Below are 1,124 nucleotides of genomic sequence, written 5' to 3'. Positions count from 1 at the left end.
AGGAAGGAAGGAAGGAAGGAAGGAAGGGAAAGGAGAGGGGAGGGAAGGAAAGAAAGAAAGAGAGAGAAAGAAAGAAAGAAAGAAAGAAAGAAAGAAAGAAAGAAAGAAAGAAAGAAAGAAAGAAAAGGGGAGGGACGGTAGGAGGGAGGAAGAAACAAACAAAGGAATGATCACTGAGTAAATGAGAAAGAATCTAAACAGTGGGGCTTTGGTCGGTCCTTGGAAAAGCAAACCAGGTTTTCTAGACTTCTTTATTGGGGGTTGGTCTGTTTTGTTTTTGAAAACTCTTGGCTGAATCTAAATCCAGAGACACTCATAGAACTAAAAATTGCATCCATGTTTGCATTCCAGAACACTAAGCTTCAAAAGCATGACATGAAATAGAAAGTTTTTTTTAAATGTATCTAGGAAACATTTCAAATCGAGATACCTGAAAACCTTGTCACCACTCGTGTCAACCTAGAGGTTTGCCAGTGCTGTCTGTACTCTTGATGCTCACATGGTAATAACACGCAGTGCCAGGAGAACCAAGGCTCTCCTAGCTTACCTGTCACAGAGTGTTCTGTGTCCCAGTGCCTGGTGACAGCTATTGAAGTGAGAGGAGATCACTCTAAGTCTAGATAACAAACAAATCCGACAGTTCAGTGCTTAGTAGAACAGAGGTTCCATTCTCAATTCAAGTCACACTCTACCATAACTGTGATGCAGACAGACACCAATGCAACCTCCATCGAGTGCTTCTTAGCAACCTGTGGATTCTTGCTTGTGTGTAAGACCTGCCCCCATAAATGGTCAAGAAGAAGGGATAGGGAAGGCACAATGAATTCTGTGTCACCTGTGTGCCAGAACTACTAACATAGCTATCCTCCTAATTGCACAAGCATCCAGGAAATATGAAGAAAAAAAACATATCTATATCAGCAAGCAGTAACACCAGCCACCTGAAATGGGACCTTCTTTTAAAGGACTCTAAGTAAAAACTTTAAAAGTCAGAATACAAACAAAGACAGAAAGATAGAAGGGAAAGAGAGAAAGGTAGAAAGACACATGTACACACACACACACACACACACACACACAGTACAAAAGACAGAGAAAAAAAGGAAATAACCTCCTTTACTAAG

Source organism: Mus caroli, chromosome 6 (genome assembly GCF_900094665.2).
Source record: "Mus caroli chromosome 6, CAROLI_EIJ_v1.1, whole genome shotgun sequence".
NCBI lineage: Eukaryota > Metazoa > Chordata > Mammalia > Rodentia > Muridae > Mus > Mus caroli.
Note: the sequence above shows the minus strand (reverse complement) of the source record.